Source organism: Bombus fervidus, chromosome 14, assembly GCF_041682495.2.
Source record: "Bombus fervidus isolate BK054 chromosome 14, iyBomFerv1, whole genome shotgun sequence".
NCBI classification, from domain to species: domain Eukaryota; kingdom Metazoa; phylum Arthropoda; class Insecta; order Hymenoptera; family Apidae; genus Bombus; species Bombus fervidus.
In genome coordinates this window covers 362,860-388,215 of record NC_091530.1, presented here as the reverse complement: position 1 = coordinate 388,215, position 25,356 = coordinate 362,860, and the positions used below count along the sequence as shown (strand labels likewise).

The 25,356-nt window shown below is 39.5% G+C and overlaps 1 protein-coding gene and 1 long non-coding RNA gene across 5 annotated transcripts in view; one reads left to right on the top strand and one right to left on the bottom strand.

The window, feature by feature from the left end:
- Positions 1-10,835, bottom strand: part of LOC139994516 (zwei Ig domain protein zig-8) — a 235,678-nt gene extending 224,843 nt beyond the window's left edge. For all 4 annotated transcript variants that reach the window (XM_072017255.1, XM_072017260.1, XM_072017261.1 and 1 more), the window contains exon 1: positions 10,040-10,835. The gene's annotated coding sequence lies outside the window, so the exon portion shown is untranslated. The remainder of the gene's footprint in view (positions 1-10,039) is intronic.
- The window catches only part of LOC139994522 (uncharacterized), a 342,661-nt gene that overhangs the window by 236,543 nt on the left and 80,762 nt on the right, over positions 1-25,356 (top strand). The gene's annotated exons all lie outside the window — the stretch shown is intronic.

Below are 25,356 nucleotides of genomic sequence, written 5' to 3'. Positions count from 1 at the left end.
TAACATACATATATCGAAAGTAATTTAATTTCGAGACGGATCTAGGTGTAGTAGCTTAGGGCTGGAGAAACTTTAATTTGGAATTGACTTTAATTCCGATCTGGAATTAAGTAATACCTTAGTCGCTGTAGAATGTGCGTTCGATACGCGGTATATCAATTTCTTTAAATATTTGTACTGTATAAAGTCTCTCGAGTCTCTAAGTATTTTCTACGCCAAATTCATACGACTATATCAACTCCTGCAAGATAGGTAAATTTTAAATTTAGACAGGAAATGTTTAAATAGGAAATTATAAATGACAAATTTTGTACAGAATATGTTGCAAACATAGGGATTTTACGTTTTAATTTATCACAATTTAGATGATTCTTCGTTCAACGCAAAAGTCCCTTATTAATTGAAAACAAAAGTATATCGCCAGCTTTAATCGTCCCATTAATGCTACTAACTGTATCCTAGAAAACAATTTCACGATTTCCCTAAGCTTCTTTCACCCAACTCTGCCGTAACAAAAACTCGTTAATTCTCGAAACACCTTCATTTGCCTAATTTGCGTTGGGACACGTTGTCCGTGGTTATCAGGCAGAATCGAGTGGAAAAGCCGCAAAGGTCTTCTAGTTGGACCAACATTTTCATCGCTCTTCGGAAACTCTTTGATCAATCGGCAATCGAATTCCGCATCGATTCGTCGATTGCCAGTTAGTCCCTTACGAATAGACATCTCGTATATATATATATATAGTTAGGTGTTTGCTGGAGTCGCGATCTCGTTAATTCGTACGCCGAAAAGCTCGTAAGCCCGGACAAATGGAGAGAGATGGAATAGAATGTATTCGAATCGCAAGTTCAAACCGTGCGAATGCCAGTGGTTCTGTCCGATTCAAGGGATCGGTGGTCGAAAGGGTGGTGGCACAGTGCGAAGGGACTGCCTATAATGGGTGAATGGTGGGGATCGAGGTGGATAGGGACGGGATATACCAAATGGTTCTCCGCTTCCGTCGAATCGTCTAATCGTACGTACCTATCTCGGACGGATTAAACGATCGAACGGGGTCAGAGCGTCGAGCATGTCTGCTCTGTTCTCCAGCCCGTAAATTGCGTCATCATACCGAAGTACGCGGCTGTAATCGCGTTCACGTTGCCAGGGACGAATCTTTTTCCCATTTTTCGTCCGATATAGGCCGTGCTAAATAGACTTTCCTTTAAAAACCCATCACCACCTTCCGATGATCGAACGGTTTCCAACCGCGTACCTTCCTGAATTCCAGCTACAAACGCGATTATCTTTTGCTCTTCCCGCGTTATGCAATGTGAATGATATACATATACGCGGTTTATTATCATTACGATTATTACTTTGAAATTAATTACGACCTTGAAATTCTAACTACTATAAGTACATGAATCTCGACCGAGTCTCTGGACCGACACTTTAGAACTGTGATCGTACGTTGCTGGAATTGTTGGAACACGCGGTACTCGATCATCTAATCAAGGCCTCTGACTTCGTTTCCTTCAGATTGCGAAGTAAGTGTAAGTATCTTGAATCAAATACATACGTACGATATATTTTCTGGTGAGCCGAAGAATTTTAGTAATTAGTTTATCGGAGCCGCGGGGCTCTTTTTCAAAAAACTTTTTCAAAAAACAAAAAAGAAAAAAAGAAAAGATGTAAACGAAAGAAGATACAGGCAATGTTGCTGTAATATTATCTCTTAAAACAGAGGTTTTCCTTTTTTGTTAGATGCAATTAGATCTACGAATAAAAGAAAAACGCGTTTTTAGAAATGTCCGACGAATGAAAAAAAATATTTTTTTCAGCCAATGAAATATGAAACGACAAGTTTGAAAACTTCGTTCTATCACTCTCGTTCATTTCCGTACATCCCGTACGTAAGAACGAGAACCGTAAGCAAAAACTTGACTAATCTTTACCAATCAATCTCTTCTTGCGAACGTTCGATCAATTGTCCGTCATTTTTCAGCTTTTTCTTCGATCGAGACAAATAGTATGTTCTATGCACGCGAACTATTGGCCTGTTTGATATTATTCTGTAAAAGTTAAATTATTTATAACCGAACAATTTCCTTTTTGTTAGGAAAGTAGCATTGAAAGTAATTTCTAGGCGATTTTAAAACTTAGACGAAACCAATTAATCAGAATAATCTAACGATATACGGTTGCCATTAATCTTACTAAAAATTTATCTTACTAGGAAAAATTCATTACTGTAAAGTTTCCTTCTAATTAATAGCACGTAGAGCTGCTCTAGATGAAAGTGGATGATAGTAAATTAAACACGAACGAGTACAATGGAAAGAAAGTAGAGACGAATTGGTCGTGAAAAACAATTAGCGATACGATTCGTTTGGCAAATGCCACGAAATTTCTTTCTTTTCGTCGCGATAGCAAAGACTTTCGGATACTCGGTCCACTGGACAACCGATTTAATCCTCGATGAATCGTAACCTGCCAGCGTAGTTTGCCAAAGTATCGTTCGATCGGGCGATAGCTCTAAAGTTACAACTTTCTGCCCTGTTTTATTGGACATACGATACTCTACGATACGTAAAGATAGAGGTTAATGGATACAAAGGAACGTATAAATCGGAATAGCGGGACTTGCTAATGACGAGTGGCGAATTAAAAATAAAAATATCGAATAAAATATGCAGGACAGAGACGTGTAGATATTTGACGAATCATTTTCTGAACGTATATCAAAAAGGTGTCCGATACTTTGCAAGTTGATTATTCCTTTAACGTAGTAACCTGTCTGCTAACTTCGTAAAGTAATACGAGGACTCGTGCAATTGGTAAGCCGATTTAAAAATTTTAAATTCCGTACTAGCATTTCTTCTCGTTGTTCAGGATGACTTGGAATCAAAAATATCCGCGATTCATCCCCTATACAGCAAATTTCTGCAAACTCAATAACGTTCGAGAAAAGACAAGATTCAGCAGCATACATGATATTTTTGCAATCAGAATCCCTCGGTATATATCCGAAGAGCTACCGCACGATATAAAACATTTGCTGCGTCTTCAAACCAGATTTACGTGAGCCATGCAACACGTTCTAGCCCAACCAGCGAAATCTACGTACATCCAAGTACCGCGTACGTGATACCGGTGTCAAAAAGAAGCTTCAACCTCCTCGACAAATCTCCAACTACGTTCCAAAAACACCCGACAATTCTATCACTTTCTTAATATGCTATTCGGTTCTTAAAATTGAATAAACGAATCCCGTTTCCATTTATAATCTCGCCGACCGCTCGCATAAAAACGCAATTCGTCGAATCCGAGTTCAAAATCGATTTCTAATACTCGATTGCAAAGACAAACTGAATCGCAAGTCGGATAAAACGTATAAAATGCAATAAAACGCAGCATATGACTGTTTCACGATAGTTTCCGCAAAGTGACTGTTAAAAAATTGTATTCGATCCATTACAGTGGATAAACTCGCGAAATTAAAAAGGCTATGAAAAAGAAATAAATCGAAGATAGTTTCCAAGTCTGTCAGAAAAGCACATTACGTATTAAAAAAAGAAGAAAATTGTCATTGTTATTTGCAATTTGGAAATTTCTAAAAGCACGGTTTTACTTTACAAATAATTAAATATCTACGCACGTACCAAAAATAATACGATTAATTACTGACTCGAAGGTAAATGACCACGCTGCTCCGTATTTTATCACATCGAAAATTACTGATTCACATAGAATTCGCTTCGGAATCGCTGGGCTTTGTATCGAAGCATGCGCCGAGTTCAAAATAGGCTGACAAGGAATATTAAATTTCTTCGAAACCGTTTTAAACGATTCGCCGACGTGTTCACGATGTTCTATGGTCGGTAGGATTGTGATGCAAAAACGAGACGTATACCGGAAACCTGTCATAAGTAGCAGACAATTTTCTCCTAGTGCGCAACCACTTGCCCTATCGTGTCCGGAAATGGGGAAAATAAGAAGCAGTAAAACAGGAGCAAAAATCCAGTGGGACCAAGGTCTGAAACGAGAAAGACGGATGAACGCGACGTAGGTTGATAAAAAAACGCGGCCGAGAAAATTGAAAAGAAACGAGACGACAGGGAGAGGGCTGCTTGTAGTAAGAAAATTGGTTTCACAATGAAATGGTCGATTTTGCCGTGTTGTTCCTGTCGGTGTCTCGTGGAAATTCCATTTCGCGTAAAGGTCGATGATAAACACGGAGTAATTACACGAGATGATCTACCGATATCGGCGACATTTCGTACGATGCAACGATGCGGAGAATAATAGAGCGATACGCGCGGTACAAAATCTTCTTTATCGAATGATCGATGTGACGAAGATCGCGTATACTAACGTGAAATAATACTGTCATCGATCGATGTAAAGAACGTCTAAATCACAAGGAAGCCAAGATAATAATTACCGAGTGTTTTAAGAGATTCGATTCTACTTCGAATAATTTCAATAATTTAAATACCAAACCGTGGAACGCATACTATATAAAAATGTCCAGAATGTGCAAAGTGAAATACACCTTGGTATATTTAGAGGATAAAACGAAACGTAATAATTATCCCGTGCCAGTAAATGTCATTCGAGTTACAACGCTATATGTACGTTAATGATATCAATCTCTTCGTCGTAATTTAGGTCACAACACCCCGACTATCCCATCATATTCATAGAATGTAATAAATAACCTCATTAATTAATTACAAACGGTACTATTTGGCTGGGTGTGGAATAAATTAGCGGACCAACCGTGATTAGCAATAATCAATTCGGAATTTCCGGCTAACTCGTTTGTCCAACTATTCCTTTTCATCGATGCAGCCTTAGTCGTTTCGCCGCGTTAATACACGATAATTACGATCTTGTAACTTTATACGCGCGTACAATGAACCTAACGATCCATTGACATAGAATAGAAGGGCGGTTTATTCGACCAACAGTCGAATCGATGTTACTAAAATAGTGAGACGTAAATAGTATATAAAATGACAGAGATGTAAAGATTTATTTCAAAATTGTTGATGACGTTTATACGCGTTTCTCGAGACCGAAGGTTACTCGCTTATGTACACGGAGATGGCTCGTTTAAATAGATTCTGAACGCTTTTTAAATTTAGTACGTCATCGATTAATCCTAAATTATTCAAAAATGTGTCTTTTTGGTTTTCAAAATATGGCTTCTCTTAATAATTCTATTTCTGGCTTTAACCTATTGATTAATTATTATTATTATTGGCGTCAACTTATCGATCATTCGTCAGAGACATACACCTTGAGTCTAACAAATTATTTTCATTTTCATAATGTGATATTAAAACCGGAAAATCTTGTTCTCCTGTGATCTTCGTACATGTAAATGACAGTTATATTGGCTACCATCGTTTGTTCGCGGTGAATCATAGCACACAGTGGTTAAAAGCATCTCCAAGGAGGAAGCAAGATGCTCGAGTAGCAACGCTGTTGAACGACAAAGTCCGAGCAGGTTGATCACCGGGCGTGCTTTTATCGGAATTTTCGACGTTGACGAATTCCCGTCGGCGGTGACGTATGCGCGTGTGCCCGCAGCGAGGGAAACACTACGAGAGTGATTAATCATCCGATCCTTTGACAAAGGCCGGAAAGCTGGCCGGATTTTCGCAACGAAGGTGTTTCCTCTCCTGCCAGCCGTCGACGAAAAACGCGCCGGCTGCAGTGGAATCAAAGAAAGCAAAAACAACCGACCCTTAATACGTTTATAATCTAGCTCGTTTACGCCGACTGCGACCCCTTTCTACACTTCTCTGCCTCCATCATCTCTACCGACCCGTCTCCGCCTTTTTCTTCCGTTATACCGCCTCGCCTTCCTACCAAAATAGCTATGGTATTTTAGAATTTATCCACTACCCTTTACATACCTCAGCCGACAACTGTTTCTCGATGGTGTAATTTAACGTTTGCAGATTTTTCGTTAATTCTCTGATAATTCGTTCAGTTGCTACCAATTACGGAATATTATTTGTGACTTAAGGATACTTTGCTCGTAATTGGGGTCTATCAAATTAATATATAGCGGAATCTATCAAACTCTAGCAGCTTTTACTCTTCTGCTTAATAAAACGTAAGAGACAGCAGATTTTCATGTATTACATATATATTTAAATTTGAAAGCGCGAAATCGCACGAAGCATAGCGCTTACTGTACTTACACTGGTAGGTAAAACAACTTTCTACCGAGGATCTACTTCTTTAAGTATACGTTTTGCTTGGAAATAAGCACGAACACACTCGGGACCGGGCCAGTGGCTCGTTACTAATCGAGTATACTATTCGGCTTGACTTTGTCCTCGGACGGGACGAGAGAAACAGAGTAAACTGTACTTTCAGGAATATGAATTTGCATGAAAAATCCACGGTTTTTATTAATTTTTTAATTTTCTATAAATTGGATATTCTCGATACTTTATATAGAATAAATATATCGAACAATTTAATCTATTCACACATTTAACGATTCTTCCATGTAAGTTGTACCCAATTTGACTAACAAAACTGTCCTATCCATCCTAGATTGGAATCGGCAAACAATACAGACAAGCTTAACAACTCTATTCAACGTCTCTCAAGATCCAACAGCTTCTGAATGAAGCAATCCTGTCTTCGTCAATGCCGGCAAAAACTTTTACACGACGAGACGTCCATCCTGAAATAACAATTCACCGAACAGAACCATCTCATTTTTCCCAACGATCGATGTGTCTGTGTGCGTCCAATAAGAATTTCTGGCTCCATTACGTTCCAGTCACTTTCCGTTATTTTTCTGTTCGTTATGCTCGTGGTGGCAACACGAGCATCGTTAAACTCTCGAAAATCGATAATCGCGTATGAAAAGTCGGCAAACGGGTTCAAATTTCTTCATCGTCGTTTGACCCAGACGAATCAATAGCCACAGACACGTTCGTAATACAGAATGTCAATACGAAATACGTGCGGCACATTTATATGGTGGATTTCAAACACCAAAACGACGAAGAAACTTGATGTAGAAAAGCGTCGTTTTGAGGCTTAATTTTCAAGTTACGAACAATTTAACTTGACTAAACGCTACGATAACTCCAGCTGACGCAGCTTTTCCTCTATTGCTGCATGGGATCAGAAGGCTGCTCCGCTCGACAGTTTGTTGCGCAATTTCTTTTCGCCTTGAATATCGTACGATACGCGTCGTCTATGCTCGAAGCTGACCATCTAATTTCCACGTATTGGCAAAGTTACGCTGATCGTGTCTCCTGAACGAGACTGACCGAATCTTACTATGCGGTGAAATTTACCGAACTGAGCGAACTTGCTGTTGTTTTTTTGCTTCTGATTCGACTCGAAAGACTAAAACTGTCTTCCTGATCTCGCCCACTCCCTTCAGGAGCCACCCTCCTGATCGAGAGTCTTCGAAGTTTCTGATTGGCTCGCTTTTCTAAAAACAAGGACCAACGACTCGAAAAATAGGCTTCAAACGACATTCTTGTACCTGAACTTTTTCATCGTTTTTTATGATTTTACGATACTCTGTATATGTGTACATACACGACGCTACTAGACTAGATAGAATTGATAGGAATTTCAATTAGGCGCGCACGTTCGTGGCATCGGTTGCCGTGTCGCGTCAGCACGCCGATCATCTCGCCAAGTTCACCGAGAAACTCGAGTTAAGTTCGACTTTTAATAACTTTTTTTCGGTGGTTCGCCCGTCGAAATCGACGCGAGTTCGTCGTCCCTCGAGGAGAACTATCCAACCACCTTCTGCGCTCTCTTCGCGTTTCCGCTTGGATGGCTAAAGTTTCCCTCGGGTTCCCTTCCTGTTTCCTCTCATATCCGCTACTCGAGCATCGTGTTTCCGATGTCACAGAGAACAGAGCTCGGAAAGAGACGAAGAGAGAATAGAACAGACTCGTCACATTCGCAAGGTATCGACACCGAATTTCGGGTCTTCGAATCGTTCAAGTACTTGGCACGAACTTGGGATTACAAAGCGATTGATTTGGACTAGTGGGTGGGTTAGTATTCGGTTACGATTCGCAAGTCGAAATAACTATTGTTACCAAGTTATTATACATCGATATTTGATCGTCCAGAGCCTAGACTTGCAAATTCCGAGATTATTATCGGTACATCGGTAGATTGCCGATATTCGAATTCACATTTTTATAAGCACGATTAAAGAAATAAAATCCAATCAAAGGCTTCTCTCAACCAATAAATATAATAGTACTATACTTCGGATACTCTATCTAATATTCTTTGCATATTCTGTACCTAGATTTTGTGTAATTTTAAACATTCACGCTCTAGTAATTAATTTAAAACCAGACCCACGAGTATGGTCATTTAAGTCGTTCATGACGTTTTTTTTCGTTTTGGTATTCCTAAAACTTGTTATTTTCACCGATCTGTCGTATCTTTTTGTTAAGATAACGAAAAGATTGCCCGCGTACTTACTTTCGTAATTACAGACTTTGGTGAGGTCGTAGAAAAGCTACTGCCTCTCCGATTTCCATAATTTTGAAATGCGATCTTTATTGATATGAAAAAACAATAAAGCTCAAGCAGTTATATTAATCGTTTCTTTTATTTTTTATACTGAATTTTGACAAACTCCACCCTATATACATATTTGACAATAAGTTAGAAAATAGACGCAAGTTTTTCTTTTGTCTCGTAAAGTTGCTTTTATTCGCTTTATCCGATTTCCTTTCATCGTTCTTGGGCCCCTAGGTCTTTCTTGTTTTCCCAGAAAAACAACGAAGACGGACATACGACGCGACGAGAACTCGACAGCGTGAAAAAACAAACAGGAATCGGCCCTATATATACATACGGCAAGGCCCTGAATATTCGAACATTGCGCGTGTTCGAGGCGAGTTCGCAACAACGTTAGCCAACGTAGCCTTTCTTTATCAGACGCGATCCTACATTCGATAAGGTTGTCCAACTATTAAAACCGTCTTAGGATTTCTCGGGTTCAGGTTCTATTCCCTTCGATCCAATTGGAACAAATAACAGTTTCATGGGAGCATGGATCGAGAAACGGCGCGGTCTTTGCAATAATTGGAAATGTAAATAAGCTGGAGCCTTCGCCATCGGGCGGGCTACGTCTTAATTTGAATTTTAAAGTTACGTTTAACGAAACGCTCGAAAGCGTCGCGTTATTGAGAAAAGACGAAAGCGACACGCCTCTTTTCCAAAGGTACTTATCTCGCAGATGTTATTTAAACGATTTCTTTAACGAGTTCTGTCTATGAAAAGTTGACAACTCCAGCTTGCTCGGCTCCACGAATACGTATTTCCGAGTTCGAATGGATGGAACTTGGTCCAATTACGTAACACAAACCTTCTTGTAATTATTTTGTGATTATCTCTATGAACTTGTGTTACACGGTATCGATGTATTCTCGGAAGTTTCTTATCAAGTAGAGAAATCTTCGTTTTTAGACAATTGTAGCTCAAGGTACTATATTTACAGTTGGTGTCGAAAATATTTGGCAATCTAAGTATCTCCTAGTCTGTTCGTAATATATAATATAATTTTCTACTATGTACTCGCTCTTTTATTTTCAAATCACCAGGTAGATCATGTAAATTCATTGTAAAGTAAAATAACGAATATTTGCGATAGGACATTTTTGTTCGTTGACGGTAGAATAATTTCGCGTCAAATATATTAAGCGTCTAACGCGGTAAGATACTTTTGCGACCAACCGTGTATATATCTAGTAGAAAACATTACCCACAACTTTGATTACTTTTCCAATTACTGTTTAACCATCTGTCGAAATATTTGTTACATTTCGTCTCGATAAATTAAAGTCTGCTAGTTTAATTAAATTAATCAGAGTCCGCTAGATATATATTTCGATGTCTCGCTTAAAAAGGAATAAATAAAATTCAACAAGAATTCTTCCTCTTTGAAAGAGATCGAAACTCTATGCAAACAGAGGTTTCGATAAAATGGCAAAGTATTCCGGTTAGTGAACGGAAAACGTGCGTGCTGTTTACCTTTGATGGATGGTCTCAAGGTACGAAAACAGCGGACCTAATGCTTCGTTCCACTTGATCCATCGCAGAGCGGTTTCTTCTCGTCGCGGATGCCACGGTATTCTCGATGCACGATCTTTGCGCGTACGTGACCAACCGGGAACTGCTAAGAGAAACCGAATGCAAAACCTTCAGCAAAGTCCATTATCCATCGTGTGAACCGTCGAAGGCGTTCCTTTTATCGTAACCGATGAACCGAGTTACCCGAGTCGTTCGACTTTATTTACGTCTCGATACGGTCAGGCTCGTTCATCGACGCTTGTTCAACCTCTCTTTCAACCATCGGATCACCCCGTTCCTCTAACCTTATCGTCTTCTTTTTATTCGAATCTAGTTCCGAGAGTCGAGCCCTAAAAATCAACGAGTAAAGAACGCTTCCCACGTTCGAACTTTTCGAACGCGTTAGTCTCGCAAGCTCTTCGTGTCAATTTCGATTCGCCACACTTTCGTTTCACCACACTTTTCGCGCGAACGTTACAGTTTCACCGCATCATTATCCCTGTCACTTAGTCTCTCACTCACGTTCGTTTCGTTCGCAGCCGATAAACCTCGCGCGAAACTCGTGCTCGATCGCAACATCGAAACGTGTCGACCGAACGATGTCACGCAGCTCGACGAGGAACCGAATGCGAAAACGAAAACAAAGGAACGTGCACAGGAGCCGAACGTTCGGTTAACGCGCCGAAAACGTGGTGGTAAAAAGTATTTTCGGGCTGCGAAGACACCGTAATCTCGCTCGTGAGGCGCAGCGCACTTCGCAAGGGGCGCGGCGTAACTGAGCTCCACGAACCAACCCACGTCTCTCTCTCTCTCTCTCTCTCTCTCTTTCTCTCTGTATCGCGCGCGCGCCCTCTCCCTCCTCTCACTCTCTCTCTCTCTCTCTCCATCCGTCGACCACTTCTATGCTCTCCCTCTCTCACGCAAGCTCTTTCCCTCGGAGCTTCGCTGTCTCTGTTCGGTTCACCCTTCGGAGGTCCGGTTCTCCTTTTCTATCGTCTCTTTCAACCCCGTTCGTCCACCTCCGTTTCTGTCTGTCTTCTCTTTCTTGCCCTTCTTTTTCCGCCCTTTCGTTTCCTCGCTCTTGTCCGCCTCGCCTTTCTTTTACCCGCTAAACGTGCCTCGATCCTCACCCCTGTACCACCCACGCCTTACCCCAGTTGGCCCGTACAGAAGCAAGCCATTGCGCGAGCATATTTTTCCCTGACCCCCATACCAATGCCTTCTCACCTGATCCTTCGACCAATACTGTCTCTCTTCTTCGTCCCCTTCGGATTTTAGTCGCTGTTCTTTTTTTCCTGCGTGTCATTTGCATTACCTCCTCCCATCGCTGCTTTCTCTTCGTTCATTTCTCTGTTTATAATAGCGAACGAACCTCGCTCTTTCCCATTCTCCCGTTTGTCCTACGCGTTCCTCTTTTCTTCTCGCGTTTGTTCTTCCTCCTCATTTTCGCTACTATTACCCTTCCCCTCTGTTCCCGAGCATTCCCTATACCCGCGAACGGCGGTGAACGTCGTTCGGTCGTCGTCGTGCCGCTTTCAACGCGCAGTTTTCAACCTGGTGCCGTGCTTTTTCTCGTAATTCGCCGCTTTTGTTCCTTAATTTTTTGCGTTTGCTCGTGCCTCTATCGCGTCCAACGACCGTGCCCTTTCGAATAAAGGAAAATAGATCGTTGTTCGCCGGTCTTTGTTCTCGTTAGTCGCATGTTCGAGCTTCTTCGTCGTTACTAATGCCGGACTATGTTCTCCATCGCTGTCGCTTGTATGCTTTTAACGTAATTAGTATCGCGTCTCCTATGTTTTCGTGTGTTATTTAATTCCATTCCCCGATGGATCCCATAGTGCGGTCTGCGCCGATGCATAAATAATTACTTTTGTCCTCTTCTTTCTAACCATGTTGCGAGCTTTCTTTCTCCGCTTTCTTACCGAAATCAATTCTCCTTTACGTTTCTAGCCCATCAAGAATTTAATTTTAGACCAATATACGGATAAATTCTAGCTGCAGAAATCTTATTTTAGCGTGACATATTGTTACTCAGAAAACACGACTATCCTTTCGAGAGATGAGATGACACTGATTGAGATTTGAGAAATATTTCATCTACGTTCGACTCGAAAGAATAAATTTATGACACGTACGATGGAAACGTATGAGACGTAGAGTGGAATTTATAAGATAACAACAAAATGTGTTATCGTATATCTTTTGTAAAAATTGAATTTAAATTCATACGATCCGCTAAGAATCAGCATCGTGTTGATACAACTTTTCATTTGCGGAAAAGTTTCACCACTTTTTAGTATTTCAGTTATCAAAGCGACTTTCAAATGTTTGCTTCGTATCTTTAAACCGCCATTTCTTTTTCCGTTTGGATTCCATAGTTTTGTCAATTTTAAAAGATTCCAGTGTTTATAGCACGTAAACGTGGAAACAGGAACAAAGAATAAAAGAAGCTCGTGTATTCGTTAATTGATATAAATCGAGAAACGTATATAAGTAATCGTATATATGAAACGATATGCATCGATGAAACAAATAACGATTTGACTTCGGTAGCGCAACTTTGTAGGTTAATCGACCCTTAAACTGATTTCTTCGAGCAGCTTGTCTCCACTTCCCAACTGTTACGAGCAAAAAAGCCAATATATCAAGTGTCACCAAGCATCTTGAAACTTCAAAGCATTTTTGTGCAGAGATTATCAATTCGAGCACTCTCAAAAGTATGCAAGATGTTAACTCGCCAAAGTTCGTGATTGCCTCGTATCTTTATACAAAATTTCATCGCTGTAACTCTTCGAATCTCTGTCAAGCTTCTTTCTTTGTATATTGTGTTATAAGTTATAATTATATAACTTTATTTTCATTTTTTCGTTCCTCGGTTTAAAATGCTTCTTCCCCCTTTCCATAACTTTTTCTCGATATCTAATAAATATTAATAATATATTTTTTAGGACTTTATCGCTAATTGTAATTTTTCTCGAAATCTGTTAAACAATTTTGCGATAATCATTTTCACTATACCGTTACAGATTTCTCGTCGTATTCGACAATAAGCACTTTTCTGTCGAATTACATACTACACCGTATATTTTAACTATTTACAGATACATATTCATTTCTGATTCGAACAATATTCCAAATAAATATTCCAAACTATAAATAGATACTCCGAAACAAAAATATATTACATCACGCGTGAAAACCGTAATTGATATTAATCGACCAAAGCACTCTGGGTAAGCAGAAATATTTTTGCGACTATCGAATTTCAAAGCTATCGCTCTATTTCCAGTAAATTTTTCGACGAACGATAGGTTGAAGTTTGTTACGTACGACGAGCAGCGTGCTCGCAGCGACATTGGAAAAAAGTTGAAACGTACGTATCGTTTTCGCTTCGGAATAGCAAGCATCGTCGTTCTAGAACGATGCTTACGACAATTTCGATAAAAGCTAACTGCTCGTGATATTTTGTTTTATTGGTGGCTCGGCGGCGGCGACCATCAAAGAGACGACTCGTCGATTGATCGACCGGTAATGCCTATGGGAGTGAAAAATTTAGTCTCTGTCGTGCCGTCTGCCGAGTTCGGGAATTAATTTCACGAGAACCAGATTAGCCCTGTCCGGCGGTCGCTTGGTTCCACTTGGACATACCATCGAATGATCGAGTGCCGCTTGGCTTAAATCGCTGCCGATTACGCTGGTACCGCGATACTACTCCTCCTGTAACGGCTAAAGTGCGCCGCATAACACGTTATACAACGATTATAGCTTCGACAGCATGTAATGGCGAGGCTTGATTTACGTTAAAGGTTCAATCACGGCCCATTTTCATTGCACCGCCCCCCCCTTCCTCTTGTCGGTTCTACATTCAGATTACTCAACGCTTTTCAAGCCTATCCACGTTCGTGTCCAGCCACGGTTAATGGTTAGCTTTCCAACAATTCGATGGAAAGACTACACGTAGATATATTTGACAGGGGTCAACCTATGGACCAAGCTATAGGATGTTGCAAGATTTTTCTACGAATAAAAGCGACGCAGAAGTTTCGTTATTTTTATGTTGTTCAATATGAATACTTTGGATATATGACAGAATCTATAACGAGTAGATAAGAAAGAAACGAAAGAATCCATGTACATATCTACGTATATAATGTGATTCTCCGTCCGCTACCGTTATCCGATGTCTAATCAATCCAACAAATAACGGCCGATCCTCTCGCTGGTTAACTCGACTCGCCACCAACATCTCCATTTCAATTTACATTGATCGAAACTTGAAAACCTTCGTCTGCTTTGAAATTTCAGACATTATTTCGCGGTAAAAGAAAGAGTAAACGAACATCTTTTAATTCAATTTCAGTTGCCAACAAATCGAAAAATAAAATTGAATAAAATTGAAAGAAACTTGCAAACCTAGGGCTGATAGTAAATTAATAATAATAAATTAATAGACCAGATATAGTATACGTAATAGAAAATAACTGTAAACTTTAACACTTTGAATATCACTGTATACGTTTAACGTATCACAACAGCGAGAACAGTGGAATAAATAATATTGCTCGGAAATGAATTGTTATACTTGTTTGTTTATTCGAATAAAGCGCTAATATCTGCTGAAAGAAGCCAGAACTAATTTTGTTCTGTCTCTCTGCTTGTCTTGCTGTTTGTATGTGCCGGTCGGCGCTACACGCTCTCCTCCACGCATAACTGAAAAATTCATAACAACGTTGAAACTGGTATACGAGAAGTATATACACGAAGAAACAGTATATGAGAAATGAAGAAGACTTGCGCTTTAAATCTGTATCTCTGTGACTCTAAATTTTTTATTCGAAATAAAAAAATCTCGATAGCGCGATCGGTCGACCAACGTTTGTCGACCGATGTAAATGTCTTCCAAATAATATCCATAGAACGTGAAAAACGCGAAATTTCTGCCACGTAGGGACCCTGGTTCTTTTGCCGTGGAGCGTCGAGCGCAATCTGCCACGTCTGGCGAGAAGCAAATATCCGAGTCCCACGATAGAGGGAAGCCACAGAAAGCTTGGTAAAATTTCAAATTTCATCACGCCGCAATAGGTGCGCCTATATAAATATTTTATGCGGTCGAACGACAAGGGAGATCGGCGTGCGCACCATCCAGGGTTCGCATCATAAATTTCGTATTTCTGTGTCATCTCTTTTCATCGAATATGCCCGAGGACGTGCACTAATGGCTGTGGAGAATTGCGATGCCAGGTACTTTCCAAAATAATATAGATATCGCGTATAAATCGATCACCGTTAGTTTCGTTGTTTGGTTTAATAAAATATTATACCCTTTTTCGTTTTTCGTTACGGGGCAACGACACAAAATGCATATCGATGATTCTCCACCTGTTAGAAAGTATTTGCCAGTTAAATGGATCATACGATTAAATTGTACAATTTTGTAAAATAGAGCGATAGGTGTGCTATGTGAAAAATGCCTGCTCTAGACTCTAGAGCGTAAGGTAAACATTAGAACGTCGATTGATCGCTACAATTAATGGCGTGTATCAAGGATACCTGTTTGGCGTAGCACCTAAAGCTTCACCTGGATCTTTCAACGATCTTTCACTACTCGATGATTTGCAGAAAGAAACGTAGAGTCGAAAGAAGGAATTTTTTAGAGAATTAAGGGTAAAGGCTGTAAGAGAGCTTCGAGTAAAAATTGGTATCGTCATCGCCTATATCGTTCTCAGTTTCAATTGCGTTTTAACAAATTTCTGTTTTAACAAATCGTTCGAAACGTTTATGTAAAACGTTACTTTCAGTCAAAGAATATTCACCACGTCCAGAGATATGTTTCCAGTTATCGTTGCTACAAATGTTCGTAGTTCGAATCGAACGAAACGAAAGATTCGTTCCGTTTTGCGTAACTTGTCATATATCGAGATTTTTCGAATCCTTTCGGGGGCGCTGACAGCTTCGCCCCGGAGTCATCGATTTAACTGCGGCGGCAGAAAATATTTAAGCTTCCGGAATGTGACGTGACATAAGAGCTCTGGTAGTGTTGACAGGTTGTCAATAGACAGATATTTCTTGCGGCGTTGCGAGTGGCATGTTCGTACGAGTCAAACTGTGGCCATTAGAGGATAACTCTGACCATGTGTGCATCTCACGACCTAAACTAACTGGTGCGCCGATAATCGTAAATATTCTTTAAAGTCAGGTATATTTTGTCTAAAAATCTACTTTCCCTTTGAAGCCCGTTATCTGCCAAAATATATCTTCCTCGATTCTTAATTTAAACCTCGTAGTTTTACGATTTATCAGATTTATTTTTCTTTAATTAATATTAATATGTACTATGTACTTTTCTATGTCTAAATTATATCGAAAGCTCGCAAAGTATTTCGTCATAACCGTATAAAAATTCGTGATTTAATTGTGATTAACGGCTAGAATATTATATTAATGTTACTGCTATACCGACATATACGACTATACGAGAATTACTGCGTTTAAAAAATTCCTTTAATCTATACAATTCGACGTATCCGAATCAATATTAATAGAATGACTAAACGATTAAGAGGTTCGTGTTTAAAAGCTGCGCTTTATTTTCTCGTCTTCGCCGTAGAAGTAGTAAATCATTCTCTTTGCGAGGAGAAGGGCGAGAAGACTACTCTTTTATGGTACGGCAGAGCACGGTTTCAAAGGTGAGTAGAGAGAGCCGAGGAAGAAAGGCGACAACGAGCGGGTAAATGATCTACTTTCCGACGATACCTCAGAAACGCTCTTCTTCAACTATAATAAGAAGATACAGTGACCAGAAATTCCTTGTCCGTGGAGGGATATTTATAAATCGAAAAAAGCATTCGTTAAATAGGAATTTATCTTCTCGGAAGATATTTCGCGACTTGTTCGTTTCCGGTTCTGTGCAATGTTGCGCTAACGTTAACGTTCAATGACAATGTTCCTTTTGTCAGCGACGCTGAATACGTTTTTTTCAAATATTATATCAAGACCAGCAACGCGTAATTATCGGCAACCGCGTAAGACGTCTATTAATCGTCGATATCGTTAACTTTGACTTTACGATTGATCTTATGGCGTAAACATTATGTTCTCGATCCAGTTAATAATTTCTCTGTATAATTTTTCGAATCACGTAACCGGCATCGCGGTAGTTTGATATTTACTTTTACTATGAAATAAGGAGTAGAACTCTAAAGGGATCAGAAAGAATAACTGTCCCGTGTTTTCACTCAAAAGAAAGATGAAATATTCGCGAGGATCCAGACGTTTATCGTGAAGATAAATTGAGGTCGATCGAGATTGGACTACGCGTTCATACGTTTAAACGTATATAAAGCCGTACATTTATCAACAAATCAGAGTATTTCCTTTTAAATCGTTCTCGGTATTATGATTTAAAATTTTATATAGAAATTATCGGCTGGATTTTACAAGAAAGCCTCGAAATTCGAGTTTGTCGGAAGCTTATTTTCAAGAAGATCGCACAAAGAATCGTAAATTTCTAGACAAATTGTAAAATAATTGTAAAATACAACAGATCGTAATAATTTTGTCTCTGCATTTTGGTAGAATATGCGGTTGATCGGTGCGCGTTTTGAGCGACTTAATTAAAAGCTCGTTAAATGTCATAAAAGTGAAAGGGCAGGGAATTTACGTTAAGTATCTTCTTGCCTCGGAATTTGGTTTCAATCGTTTCACCAATCGTGAAATAAAAAGAACGTTATCGCGATATTATTCGATGAAATAGCGAAATTCCTTGTCGCGCGATGTGTTCGTTAAATTCTACGCGACAGGGTGCTGGAAAATCATTCGAGTTCGAACGAGACGTTGCAGGTAGTAGGAAGGTTGGGAGCCGGAATGGATGCGGTTTGAGAGAGGCTGGCCGGTTTGCCTCAAATTTCCGACATTGCACCTACCTTAATGTCGTTCCTGTGCGGATATTGGACGTAACAGGTACGTATATAGGTTGCTAGGTAGGATCTACGACATGGACCAGTGTTCCCGATATAGCCGTACCCGTCGCTCGTCTGCGAATCTGCCATACCTATATGGACACTTTATACCTAAGTACACTCGTACTTGAGCGTAGAAATGTAAATGGTCAAGGAGGAGAGGAGTATCAGGCCGAAGGAATAAGGCGAAAGATATTACCGGATTAGGAAAAATTGGGTTTCTCCTCGGATTAAAATGTAACTACCATACGACGAGATGAGAATGGAAATGAAATTGCTACTTCGTTTGAGAACGATATTTCTCCCATGGTTGAACGATGTGTATCGCGTTTACTTTATCCATTACGGAATACCTTTCACAGTGTATGGTAAAACGAGGTTGAGCAGCGAAAGTGTCAGGGAATTTATGCGACGCGACGCTATGTTACTCTGTTATGAGCGTTTTAATTGAAATAGTATTTTAGACTAAACTAAGTAGGTAGACAGCGTTCTCGCTGTTATGAATTCTGAATTTGCCCTCTTTCTCCCAAGGTAATTTGAAAAAGGTAAATACATTTGTTGCTTTCCGACGTTTCGATATTAACTCTTTCGCTACCGCCGTTTAAAGAAGTAATCGTTATTCGCAGTCCAAGTTTCAAATTTTCAACTGTTACATAATACGACATATATTTTTACGCATAAACATAAGAACGATGGAACGGACAATTCAATAGCAGACGATTCCAGCGGTTTTTGGAATACGTCATAATATCTGATTTAATATCATTTGTCTTTTCAAGTTGGTATCGCGACATCGTGGGATCAAATTAATGTTTAATTTTTTACCAAATATTTCACGAACGTCGTACATGATGAAGTTTGTTAAATGTTTACTTTATAAACGAATGAATTTTCATGCGATGCGAATTACATTAGCTTAAGAAATTTAAACGAATGCTAACTGATTATATACAAAATATCTGAAAGAAAAGAATTGCGATAAATCGTACATTTTGAAACTTTTAGTAAGTAACCGAGGGAAAATAATAATTCGAAGTAGGTCTTAAAGAAAATGCGGAAAAGTACGGAAATGCAAAACTTTCACAGTAAGAAGGAGTGTTTGTTACACAGAGGAGCAAATTTATATAAATCACAAATTCATCGAGCTACAGGTAAATGTATGGGCGAGGAAAAAACGATTGTAGTCGTGGAATCAATGCATCCCAGTTGGCCACGAAGTAATTAATTAAGTAACAAAAGACTATTGCCAGCGGACGACTTAGACGAATCATTATTCATTCGGAAGGGATGAACCGTGGAGGCTTAACGATGTCGTAGCGACAATTTTCTTCTTCCCCCACTGATATCGGCGAGAAACGATGCTCTTAAGGGACATTGTTCAGCGACATGTAACAAATGCTTCCCTTTTTCCATGGTTTCCGTTCTGCCTTTCCCGCGATCACGCCTCACAGCCGTCTTCTCCGAGTTTCGTCGTTAAACGAAGATTTACAAGTCGCGGTTAAAATCAATTAAGCGAGTACCTACGGTTTAATTTCGCGCCCTCGTCGAAGGGAAATTTGTTTTAAACTGGAATTTCGGCTGATATTTTATTCCACGCTCTATCGAGTCCTAAGGCGTAACGTAAGTACGTACGTAATATATTGGGCATTAGCGAAAGCCGAACAATGAAAATTTATTACAAAATTGATCGAATACTTTCTAAAAACGGTTCGCCATGCGAGATTTCAAACATTTTATTATTTAGTATTATTTTAGTATTTTAGTAATTAAGTCAGATGGTACTTGCTTCGATAATTTGTTTTTACTGTTGGAAAAATTATGTAAACGATGTATTAATCAATGGGTGGAAAAGTCGGTCAGAATCGTTTTCGAGTAGGTAGATGGTAGATTCGTTCTTTGCGATTTAATTTCGCGAAACCTTCTAATATGTATTCGGTTAAACGAATCGATCGATTTTACACATAATCCGAATTGATTAATATTTCTCCATAAATCTAGCGACTGGAGTCGTGATTATCACTTAAAAAGTTTCACCCTTTTTTCAGTATTATAAGATCGTTGGTGAATTCTGCGATCACGGATTTTCTAGATCTTTTCTCTAAGTAGATCTTCTCCCCGAGGACGCTATTCCGCGACGTCTGACTAATGACCGTGCTTTTCTACTTTACCCATTTCGCCGAACAATTCTCTAGATGGCTTATAAAAATCATTCTCACACAGCTCAGTTTTCTTCGAATAAATCATTTGTCGTTACTAATCGTGGAATAAAAGCCATACCGATATAACGTTCGTTTATCTTAACCTTAGTCTTTAAAATTATCAAAAATACAGTACGCTTGAGACGAATTTTAATCAACGAACGCAACCAAGCTTTACAAATACTTTAAATAGACCTGTTTAAACAGCCAATGTCTATAACGTTTTTCAAATTATTATATTTCTGAAAATTCGATTGAAAATGTGTTTTAGGTTCCAGATGTTCGTCGTTACTCTCTAACAAACGGATCTCTCCGAACCTTTCCGCTCGTTCTCGTTACAGAGACCATGCAAACAACTACCACCTATCGCTATCGCGATCCAGCATTTTCCGGTTAATCCGTAGATGCACAGGTACGCTGTCGTCCCGAAATCTGGTTATTTGCAACCACCTTCGAAAGTCTCGCTCCATCCTGCGCGTAATTTCTCGCTTTCTTCGAGCGTGTTATCGCTACCATCTAACAGCTGATCCTCGGTGACCCCTCGAACGAGTCTCTGCCCGTGTTTTACGCGTCTCGAATAAACGACGTTTCAACGAGCAACGCCCAAGGCGATCGCGGACGAGTCGAAAAAGAGTAAAAGAATTACTAGTTAGCGACGAGTACGTTGGAAAGCCACCGACACGAAGAGTGACGAGAACGTGCTTCTAATTGAGAGCGTCGTCTATTCCGAGAATAACGGCTTAAACGTCGCTTCACGTTCTCTTCTCGGTTTCACCTTCCGATGACAGAATGGTTCCAGGGGAAAATGTAGAGGCGGTTTCGTCGAGTACAAGCGTTAACGACGTTCCAGAAGGAATGTGAAACAGGATATTGGGTCGGAAAAATATCGTAAAAATTCCTGTTAGGTTGTTGTCTACGGAAAGAGGAGTCAGAGACGGGAAGCGAGGGAAAGGTTCGTTAACCAGTAAAATTCTAATTAGATCGTGGATTTTTACGCATTTATGGATAATATAAAGACAAATGCGAAAATGCGCACAGGATGCGCGCGATATAGATGTAAATAAAAATAAACGTAAAAGGTATATGGATACCGTACACAAAAGATACGACTGGTACGTCTATTTTCCGATTTTTATGTCATTTTGTGAGTCAAAGGAAGTAGAATTTCGATATGAAATAGTTGAAAATAGCGGAAATGGGTTACTTAGGGACTCGTTAACTTTCGTGCGTGAAACACGAGAAAAGTAAGAATTATAAAGTTTGTAAATTCCAAGGCTGTGTAATACGCATAAATATTTCAATTTCATCGAAATTTTAGTTGAAACAAGGAATAAAGTTGCAGAGAGTTTTACGTGGTGAAAATTAGGTATATGCACTTAGCGTTAATGTGTATTGTGCGCGTAAATTCACCGGTACGGCTTTAAGGTTGTGAAATAAAGTACTGCGAAATGGTTTCGTACTTTAATTTACGTAGTACCAAGATTTATGGCTTGGAGGAAAAATTTACCTTGTACGAAGCTTATTTGCATAAACGTCAATAAATAAAGGATCCAACTGCGTTTTTGACGTGATTGCGAGTTTGACGTGATTACATTTCACGAACGATTTTACGACCCATACAAGGTAAGAGACAAGATGGAAAAATATTTCGATGTTAATGGAATATCTGAGAATTAAAGGCGTTCGAGTAGAGCGAAATAATAAAATTTTTACACGGAAAACGAGACGGAGGAACGAAGAACGGTGTTAAATGTCAGCGATTCGCGATCCAGCGTGGCGCGATCGAGTTAATAAATAACTTGAACGTAAAAGATATTGCGATCAGCGGAAGTTAAATCGAATCGCCAACTGTTAGTCTGCCAGAGGAAAATGAGAGAGGAAAATAAAGCTTGCAAGCAGGTATACATTTTTCGACGAGAATCTTTGCCGACATTGCACGAATATTCGTCCATCAACGTAATTGTCTACTATAAACGAACATGGCACTGTGTTGATATCGATGGAGAAATTGACAATTATTATCGCATTACCTTAGGAACGGAGATTAATATTAGATGGTAAACGGTTTGAAGGAACGAATCCTTCGTTTTAATCGGTTTAAGAAAAATATTCTGCACGATGTGGACTACAATCGTTACTTTAAATTAATCGAAAGAAGTAATAGGCGATACAGCAAAGAAACGCAAATTAGGGTAATAAAAAGGGTAGATTCGGTAATAGTTTTGGCGTCTAGAAACTTGGCAATCATTTGCAACGCGCAGTAGTACTTCTGCAGATTGCTTTAAGTAGAACAACCAAGTTAAACGGAAGAATAAATTATAGGAATGATCACCGAAGTAACGCGAATTTTTCAACCATAAGAAATGGAAGAAAGATCTCAATATTTCATTCTGACTCGTTCTAGGTGTTTTATGAATCTTTCTGTTTTTGTGGAATTTACGAAACGTGACTAATCGTTACTTCACGGGGCATCGATTCAACGAAAGATTATTTCTCCAACGACATTAGATTGCCTCTTTATCATTTATGTCGTGGAGACGATAGTAAAAGTTTAGCGGATATCCCTAGAAAACCTGGCGACGGAACTTTCAAACGAACCCAACAGTAACAAAACGGATTATTACTTTACATTATCAGTCAAAGTTGGAAAAGTTGTTTCATGGGTTTTAAAGTCAGTGTGGCGTACGCGCAACAACGAAAACTTGTAGGCATTGCCTCGAGTGGCTGGCAAAGCGTCCGAAGTGTTGATATCTCATTACCATGGAACTGCGAACGGCGAAAGTATGTGTTTTGATAAGCAACGTCTCGCAAACGTCTACCAGGCATAACAATTACGCTGCAAGTTATATATGCATGGAGCGAGCGCCAGCTTCTTCGTATAGTTACATCGGCGCGATGCCAAGCTGACGTAAAGCGGATTAATCCATTCGCTAATGTCGCATCAACGGAACCTTCCTGAGACTCGTGCCACTCGACGCGACGGGATATCAGGACGAAGCAATTACTTTTCCTCGTGAAAATGTTTATCGCCGTTCCTAAAGTTACACGCTTGCAAGAAACAACCGAGTATCCTTACGTACTACGCTCCATTCCCACTTTGCTTCGTAATACTATGTTCTAATCCGTTAGTAATATCTACAGCTTGGTATACAGTGGCTGACGAAAGTACCGGAACGTTGACCACAGGATCTTTTATTACTTCCTGTAAAATTTCAAATCACTTCCAGGATATATACATACATACAGAATACATACAAAAGTTACAAGAGTTTTATCGCAAAGATAAAGTTAACGAATAATTAGTATACAGCGTGAATAGCTTTAATAGCTAAGTATGTATAATCTGTGTCGAAGACGGTCTCGCTGCTTGTTCGTGGCTTGTTAATATAGCGAATATTTGACCTTTCAAATACTTTGATGATCTTTGCGAAACGTAATCACGGTGGTCGTGTCTCGTTACGATGCTAATGGAATTCGAAAATATTTTACATAATATATAAATAAAATGTTTGTAAGATTGTTCGAATACTTTCGTAAATCCATTATTATGCAAACAGAATTATATACCGATTTGTAGAATATTGTTAAAATATGTTTCGAACAATGTTTTAAACGGTGTTCCGAATAACGTTTCGTGCGATATTTCCATTAATATTTCACACAACGTAGAACGAGGATGTAGATGAAAAAATAGGGCACAAGTGGACGACTGGATTGCTCGTTCGTATCGTCTTTTTCCGTTCTGGCGTTCAATCTGAAATGTTTCGATCAAATTATTCTATCCTATGATTCGTTCGTCATAAATTGTTTGTCATTCGTATCCGTGTTCAAGACGCGAGCAATAACGCGAGTCGACTGCAAAGACCGCCCAGAATATTTTCCATCTCGTGTTCTCTTTTGTTCCCCTACTTAGTCGGTTTTTCACTCTTCTACCGTAGTTTCTTTATCTGTTAATTGTTTGTTTCTAGTGGATATTGTGCCCGGACCTCGTAGTTGGTTTTGGGAAAGAACGTAGCGGTTTTCTTGTTTACGTTTAAAATGTGACAGTTCCGGTGCATTGTTCTCAAGGTTGTTTTATTTTCTTCGTGTACTTTCGTCGTATCGTGTAGATGGGTTACACGTAAACGAGCGTGTTCTATTTGGCGCTAGCATTGTCTGTCCTTGGTACCTCGTGCGCGCACGAATAGCGCTTGCCTTCGTTTTTACCTATATCGTTGCCATCGTGTAAAATGAAACGAGTTTTCGCGTGCAACGTAGTCGTCGTAGGAATGTCGTTACCGAATGCGCTGATCCGCTGCGGCCTGATTTCAAATCCTCTGTCAATATACAGTCGAATAGAATCGAACCAACGAGCCGCGTCACGCTATTCGCTGATGCGTTTCACGATATTAACAGCAAATCCGTTTTAGAAAGCAATTCGACGCGAATCTACAATCGATCGCTTGATTAATATCCATGTAACTACGAGGATGGCTCGTTTTTACATTCGAATCTATCGCTGTGTACCAATCCACTTTCCGCTCGTGTCAGTATCCTCGCTACATGCGTTCTGCGAGAAACGATTCAGACGAGGAAAACGTTCGTGTCATCTTTCATTGTCCACCGCTTTATTCCACCAAGTTGCAACTGAATTTCAATTCCAAATCCTTTGACGTAATTTAGCAACGCAGTTATTTGCAAATTAAAGCAGATCTCTATATCGATCGCAAAGTGACGAATCAAATGCGAGAGAATGAATTTCGTCAGCGTTGCGTCACAATTATCGCGATGTTCCAATTATTACGAGCAGACCGAAATGCAGCGGACCTGTGAAAATTCATATTTTTACAAATACACTGGAACCTAAGCAGAGAATCGTTTCGTTTACTAAAAATATAACTAAAAATATCGTACCATAAATATTTTACCTATATTTATATTATAATATTTTTGCATATTATTTATATTATATTACTTTCTATGCACAGTCTAATTACGAGTATCGTTCGAGTCTTTTGAATTTCTCAAAGTTCCGATCTTGTCTTACCTTGCCGATCTACGAATAACTTCGCTTATCTTCGCAGCTGTAGATTCTATCGGCTTTAAATTTCTGCGCAAGCTGCGTTTCGCCAATCGCTTGCAT